Source organism: Myotis lucifugus, unplaced genomic scaffold (assembly GCF_000147115.1).
Source record: "Myotis lucifugus unplaced genomic scaffold, Myoluc2.0 scaffold_42, whole genome shotgun sequence".
NCBI lineage: Eukaryota > Metazoa > Chordata > Mammalia > Chiroptera > Vespertilionidae > Myotis > Myotis lucifugus.
In genome coordinates, this window is record NW_005871090.1 from 2,834,106 (window position 1) to 2,841,910 (window position 7,805).

A 7,805-nucleotide genomic window follows, 5' to 3' on the forward strand; every position below is an offset into this window, starting at 1 on the left:
CGCCCTCCCCCCCGCCCCCCCCCCCCCGACCCCCGAAAAGTATACTAAGTGGCATTAAATTATCCCCTGTTGTAGAAGGATTCCCCCCCCCATACTTCTCCCAAACTTCCCCCTTTCTTCCCCAGCTCTTTCGCTCTTCCCCCGCCACCGCTTGCATGTTGGTGCTCCTGCCAAAATCCTTTTTTATCCACACTACTCAGGCCACTTTCTCGTCCCGTCTTCATTTCTTTGCTAACCGCATTCTTTGCAGAATTCTGCTGCCATCCGCTCTCGATTTTTTGCAGAACACCCCGCATCGTCCCGGCAGGTAGGAACGCGCATTTTACGGATGTCCCGTTCCCCCGGTCTCATCAGATTCAAGGAGCTCGTGCTCTCAATTCTCTACACTCCTACGCTACATCCACACGTCGACTTGTAGAACCCTTAGTGAAAATTCTCCCCCTCCCCACCCTCGCCCTCAGCCTGGAAATTGAACCCATGCCGGTAAAAGATATTTAGAAATGTCAAAATTCTGAAAGTGTACCTAAATGTTTTTGGGTTATAATCTTTTAAGTCCTTAGAGCTCTAGAGCCTCTTGGTCAACGTTCCTCCCCCCCGGCTCTTAGCTCCCCACTGGGTTTCCGATCACTGTCAGTGGCAGGGGGCTTCTTCCGTGCTTTCCCTTTCACCTCCCTGCATTGTGTCTACATATGCAAATTAACCGCCATCTTTGTTGGCGGTTAACCGCCATCTTGGCTGGTGATTAATTTGCATATCTCGATAATTAGCCAATGGGAAGGGTAGCGGTCCTACGCTAATTACCATGTTTCTCTTTTATTAGATATATATATATATAACATTGTAAAGGAGGCATGAGTATAACGGTATCCCCAGTACACTTCCTAATGAATTCTTATGACTGTTATGGTCACACTATGGTCACACTAAACCTAAGTGGTCTCTTGTCTGTTAGTTTTGTTTGAATTTCCGGTATTAACATCCTGTAGACCCAGAGACATAACTTGTATAAGAATTGCTAAAGCTGAAGTTCAACTGTATTGAGTGAAGATCATCATAGGCTGTGTGAGCCTATGAGAAAAGTGTATACATCTAAGATTTCAAAACAATGGGTCCCGAAGCCTAACCACAGTTTACAGAGGGCACTCGGTATTGCAGTTGGTTCAGACAGTTCCAGGGCTGCCGTCTTTACACTGCCAGTTTTGACAAAACAGGTTTTTTTATTTTACAACAACTCATGCCTAATTCTGCAGGGTTGCAAATAACTTTACAATGCACTGTGAATTACTTATCCTATACAGTGGGTTCTTGACTTACGAGTTTAATTCGTTCTGAGACCGAGCTTGTTAAGGAGCTCGTTAAGGAGCTCGTTAACTCAAATTACTCTGTTAACTCAATGCAAAAAATAGGCCGAGAGACAGCTGGTATCTCAAAAAACTCGTTAGTCGGGACACTCATAAGTCAAGGCCCCACTGTATAATAAAAGCCTAATATGCTAAGTGTCTGGTCAACTGGTTGTCCGTTCAACCAATCAAAGCGTAATATGCTAATGATATGCTAAGGCTGCTCAACCACTTGCTATGACATGCACTGACCACCAGGGGGAAGACACTCTGACTGGTAGGTTAGCTTGCTGCTGGGGTCCAGCAGATTAGGACTGAGCGAGATGGGACAAACACACCCTGGAGCCCTCCCATGGTCCCTCCCTGGCTGGCCAACCTCCCCTGTCTCTCCCCAGCCCTGATCATGCACCGGTGAGGTCCCTGGGCCTGGCCTGCACCCTCTCACAATCCGGGACCCCTTGGGGGATGTCAGAGAGCTGGTTTCATCCTGATCCTGCAGGCCAGGCCGAGGGACCCCACTGGTACACGAATTTGTGCATCGGGCCTCTAGTTAGTAATAATAGGGCTGATGGCAGTTTACTAAATCACTGGTTATAACTGGGACAAAAAACTGCTATATTGACCATCTCACCCAGCTGGTATGAACAGTGGGTCAGGAATACAACTGCTTCTATTGTGAATTTCTACCCATTGCCTCCCTCTGTGAATGTGGAAATGGCCACTGGGTTTTTCCAATTTAGAAAGGGCTTTGGGCTTCACCTATATTGTCTAATAATTGAGGATGTGAACATTCCATTCATTAGTCTGATCAAGCTATTGATTAATTTTTAGATTCTAGATCAAAATGTGAAACATTTTATGTTTAATCCATATTTGCCTTGAACATTATAAAGATGTTTTTATTTTTTAGGAATTTAGGGAACTGGGGGGTGGGGAGGGCTAATACTGCCCTTAGCATAATTCACAAAGCAGCTGTGATGACCTTGGATCAGTTTACTTCACTTCAAAACTATTTCCAATCACAAGGAAAGATTTTCTTAAGATACACTTTTACATTTAACCTTGGATGTCTATGGCTTTATCCTCAGTATGTTCCCAAAGCCATGCTGGCATTGAAAGTCAAAACATTATACTGGTGGAGTTTCTACTAATTATTTTTGAAGTGTTATTTTCCCAACACAAAAGAGCTTTTATTTCCCTGGCCGGTGTGGCTCAGTTGGTTCAGAATCATCCTGTGCACCAAAAGGTTGCTGGTTCACTTCCCAGCCAGGGCACATGCCGGGCTAGGGTTTTGGCCTTGATCTCTGGTAGGGGCCGTGCAGAAGGCAGCCTATTGATGTTCCACTCTCACATTGATGTTTCTCTCTCTCTCCCTTCTTCTCTCTCTAAAAATCAATAAAAATTCCTGTTTAAAAAAAGAGCTTTTTTTTTTCTCAGTATCACAATAATAAAAATTTTATGTATATTGAATAGTAAATAGACACATTTTATTTTGTGTATCTACTTGAAGAGTTACATTTCATATAAAAATTTACAAACAATGGTTTATTTTACATTTCATATAAAAATTTACAAACAATGGTTTTTATTTTGATTGTGATGCTAATTGCTTGTAGAATAGTTGAATGTCAGTATTAAAACTACTCTTTAGCTGCCATTTTGTAGATATGAACATATGTTCACCAAGCATGAATTTTGTATTTTGTTGCATTGTTCACTACAACTAATAAGCCAAGGAATCAACTTATACATTAAGTGCATGGTACTGTTTCTAAAACCACAAATTAAGAATTATAAATTATCAATATAGTTTAGTATTTGCTACTTTCACTACACTCTTTTGTTATGTCATAGGGAAGTCATAGGGATTATAAATTCAATTTGAGTAAAGTTTAAAACCATATATTTTATGATAAAGGGACTTTAACTTAAGATGGCCAAAGCACTGATATTATATATTTGCATAAAGAGAATTATAAGTTTTATTTTTCTGATATTAAAAGTTACTTAATAAAGACTTGTTTCCATTAAAGAAAAAAAGAAAAGAAGAAGAAAGGCAGAAATATTTGAAGGCAATTAAGAGGCATTGAGCTGAGGGAGCCTGGCTGCCTCCTCCCAGGGTACCTGGCCACGGTCACTGTCTCCTAAGTCTGAGACTTAGCACTGGAAAGAAGGGCAAACATGGGAAAACTCTAATCTTGTGAGGGCTGAAGCTGATAAATTTGGGGGCCCTTTTATTGTAGTAAAATATGCATAAGATAAATTTTACCATTTATCCATTTTTTAAAAATATTTTTATTGATTTCAGAGAGAGGAAGGAGAGGGAGAGAGAGATTGGAACATCAATGATGAGAGAGAATCATTGATTGGCTTCCTCCTGCACAACCCCTACTGGGGATCGAGCCCTCAACACAAGGATGTGCCTTTGACCAGAATTGAACCTGGGACTCTTCAGTCCGCAGGCTGATGCTCTATCCATTGAGCCAAACCGGATAGAGCTATACATTTTTTAAAATGTACAACTCATTGGCATTGAAAACATTAAAAATGTTGTGCAACCACAACTCTCTGCAATGTTTCATTGTATATGTCAACTTGACTAAGGGATGCCCAGGTAAAACCTTAATTCTGGGTGTGTCTGTGAGGGTGTTTCGAGAGGGGATTAGCATTTGATTCAGTAGACTGAGTGAACAGATCTACCCTCACTGATGTGGGCATGCATTACCAGGTCTTTGGGGGATAAAATAGCATCATAAAAGGCAAAGGAAGGGGAAATTATATTTTTTTTGAGCTGGAACATTCATCTTCTCCTGCCTTCCAACCTCAGAACTCTTGGTTCTGGGAACTTCAATCTCTGGAACTCACACCAGTGGTCCCCTGGTTCTTAGGCCTTTTGATTCAGACTGAATTATACCACCAGCTTTCCTGAGTCATGCCAGCTGGGAACTACTTTTTATTTGCTAAAAATAACTAACATTATGATCTTATAAATAAAGTAAAAAATAGAATAGTCATCTTAGGTGTTCCTGAAAACAAAAATAGTGATTGAACCTTGCATTCAGCCCATCTACCTGTCATGTTTGTGTGAACATCATCTGTTAATGGGCTCTTCTTCAGTACCACCTTAGCCCTAGCCAAGAGGGGCCTCTGCTCTAAGCCACATGCTTTGGAGGGATTCATACCTGCTATGTTCCAGAGTCTACATCTAGATCATTCTTCAGACCCCTGGATCCCTAAAGTTTCTTTCTGAAGGGCCATAGAAATTTGCTTTCAGATCCACATGTGCCGCTCCTTGAGGCCCACCTTTCCAAAGTGTACATATCCTGAGGCCCAAGGGTAGACGAGAAGGCTGTTTGGAATATGGAAAAATGTGGGTAAAAATTGAACTTACAGTTTAAAATGTCTAAAGATGTTCTCTCAAGACACCTTACAGGTAGGACAGGGCTATGGGTGGGAAAGGAAGAAGCCTGACCCATGGTTCTGGGACTGGGGCAGGCTTGAAGTATGGTAGCAATCATCTCAGGTAGAAACTATAGTTTAACTATGACTATCCCATTGATTGTTATCTTACTGGTTTTAGAAAGCACATTCTTCTGTACCTGGGAAACAGGACAGCACAATTATCCTAAATTGTCTTAGTGGCCACAGATAATGCGTTCCAGTTGACTCAGTGGTCCCAAGACCAGGACAGTGCAATTACTCTAAATTGCCTCGATGGCTCTAGATAATGAATTCCTGACAACTCAGTGGTCTTGAGACCCGAGGGCTCTAGATAATGTGTTCCTGTCAACCCAGCGGTCCCAGATGATGTGTTTCTATCAACTCAGTGATCCAGAGACCCAAAACTATAATTAACATGCTTAATTCTGCTTCTGTAAACTGCTTTTTTGCGAGCCAGGTTCCTCATTCCAAACCCTGGGATGTAATCAATACCTTTGTGATTTTTGCCTATATAACCCTGGAGCTGCGACCATCTTGGTACTATGAGATTTGGGAAAGCAAGATGCCCCCTCATAGTCTCGGATTGCAATAAATGTGACTCTTTAATTCGACTTCTTGAGGCATCCTTCTGTGATTCGCGGGGTACAACAGGCTGACTTGACCACCATGCTCTATCATGACTACCATGTTCCAGCATAACTACCATATTCTAGCATGATGCTCCTAAAGGATTCCAAACATTTAAAATGTCAATGTTACTTTTCAGGTCATATGATAGCATAATATTTTCCAAGGCATGAGAACAAAACATATTTTATTTATCAGTTTGTAACTTAATTTGTAACTTTTAAGACTTAGGCATATGGTATATTGGCTACTGTTACTCTCCTGGCCTGGGTCTCACAAGTAATAGGAATGGCCCTGCTTTTTTTTTTTTCCTCTCACCTGGCTTGCTGAATACAGCCTCATTAGTCCAAATACCTGAATAAATATGGATTAAACCCATGAAGAGTACTGCTTCTGTGATAAGAATCCTGTTGTCAGGCAGTCTCAGGGTTGGTTGGGCAACTCAGTATAGTATCAACGTCTCAGGCACTTTCCTTGCTTCTCATCTGTCATCCTCAGAGGGAGAGATGGCTCTCCTTGTGTTCACAAGATGCCTCAGCTCCAAACATCACATTGTCCCATGATAGTGCCCTGAGCAAGAAGGTATCAAAAGGGTTTTTTTGACCTAATATTGTCTATTCAGGTTGGAAAATTTTACCCAAATGCCCCAGCATAATTCTCCTTCCATTTTATTGGTGAGAACTTGCTACATTATTTACTTCTAGACAAAGCGCAGGTGAAATAGAAAGGGTTTTTGATTGGCTTAGACCAATTAGGATTTGTCCTTTGGAGGTTGGGCGCATTGCTGCCTGGGGGAAAAATAATCCTGTTATTCTCAGCATAAAGAGCTTGCTTTAGGCTGGGAAGCCATGGCAACAGAGAAAGCAGTTACTTTCCTTAGAATTGTAAAGGAGGATTAGTAATTAGGAAGTAAAGAAGGAAAGGGGATTTGTCACAGAATAGAAAAGGCAGCTACAGCGGAGCTTGTAATAAGCAGATTGTGAGAATGTTCAAATGAAGTTCTCTGGGCCTTCATTATAAATGGTGAATGATTAATGACATTGCATTTCATTAAATTTATGACTTGTATTTGTTACATAACACATCACTAATAAACAATGTGTGATGGATTAATATTGCTGTTCTCTGTCAATATCTTCATGATGTTGTTTCACCAGAATGAACTATTGCCAGGAGAAAAATCAACCCTAAACCCTTCATTGCTCATGAAGCAAAATGACTTAATCAGCTCATCCTAGAATAGATGAAAAAGAGTCTGGAGTCACCATTTAAAATCCTGACAAAGCATTCAACTTATGACATTCCAAGAAGGAGAGGCAGCTGGGTTTGACTTCCCTTTGTCTTATCCCCGAGATGAGCATGGATGTACTGTAGGAAAGCACACATTTGCCGACAAGGGGCCATACCTCTGAAGGCTGCTCAAGGGCTTGTCTGACCTCAAGGTATTTCTTATGCTGACCTGTCACTTGCCTGCCACTCAAAGTTTATAACCCAGTGGTGGCAGGGTTATAGTGTCCTTCTTCTATGCAAAGAATAACACATTTTGATGGACCATAAATATTTCGACCAATAAATTGGTCCAATATGTATCAAAGAGGCTGGAAGACAGAATTACATCTCAGTAACTACATTCCTACACGACTTTGATAAGTGGCATTTTGGTTAGGAAGGGGCTGTATAAATCAATGACAGGCTATATAAATCAGTGAACTCCGCTTTTGGAGGTGACATGTGGCAGGGAACCACAATGTGGGGCTGATCTCTAGAAGGTAGAATGTTCATGGTGTCCTGCTTGGGCTTTCTCACAGCGTGGTGACCACGTCTAAGAGCAAGCACCTCCCCAGACACAGGAAGTGGAAGCTGCCAGTTTCTTAAGGCCCAGGCTCCGGAACTGGCATGGTGCACTGTGTAAGTGTGTATGTTTGTATTTCCCCCCACGTCCCGTGTGGTTCAGGGTTCAGGATCTGGAAGAGGGGCCGCACACAAATAAAAGAGATGAGACAAGTAATAATAATTTAGAAATTGGGGAGCCAGGCGAGAGCCCATCCCAAGAGGATGGACTCCGCTTGTGCTCAGGCCTTGCCATGTTTTTATTCAGTTTGGGTTACACCCATAGCCCTTAGGCAGGCACATTCCAGTAACAGACTATCAGTAAGGATTTACATGACTATCTGGTGGGGAAGTTGCTTCAGCTACCATTGTCTGGATAAACAGTGGGTGCATAGCTCTGACCTTTGCCAGGGCTTCAAGGGTCACCAGCCTTCCAGGTTCCTTGTCCACACCTCTCTGCTAGTGAAGACAATAGGCGGCATCCCACAGTGCACTTCTGCTTTATTCTGTTGTCAAGCATCTTTTTGTCAAGGAGTTAGAAAGCCCAGATTCAAGGGACAAGGGCTC